Below are 447 nucleotides of genomic sequence, written 5' to 3'. Positions count from 1 at the left end.
CTTGCACCGGGGTTCTCTTTTGCAGCAGAAAACTCCACCGTGCAAGGAAGCTGCAATTTAGCGGGGACAATTTAGCAGTGCCGAAGCACACACAAACAAAAATCACACCCTTTGGGTTGTGACAAAGATAAACTGACTATAATTCTGAAGACAGAATAGAAAGGTAAGTAAAGTTTCTTACCCTCTCATGGGCCATTTCTCTCAGATGCTATTGCTATTGTGCAGTTGCATTTCTCCATTTACAAGCAGACAATAATGTGAGTGTCCATCCCACAATTGGCTCCTGTCTGTACAACAAAGGTCTGGATTGCATCACATTGTGCCAGTCCTGGCTTGGGAGATGTTGCCAATGCTCTGGACTCCTACCAAGGACTCACTTGGCTGCCCTTTCTAGCCTCTTGTCTCCTCCAGGCCCTCAGGCTTCTGCTTTCCTGGGCTCAGCTCCCA

The sequence above is a fragment of the Alligator sinensis genome, unplaced genomic scaffold (genome assembly GCF_000455745.1).
Source record: "Alligator sinensis unplaced genomic scaffold, ASM45574v1 scaffold239_2, whole genome shotgun sequence".
Taxonomy (NCBI): Eukaryota; Metazoa; Chordata; order Crocodylia; family Alligatoridae; genus Alligator; species Alligator sinensis.
This window is presented reverse-complemented; position numbering follows the sequence as displayed.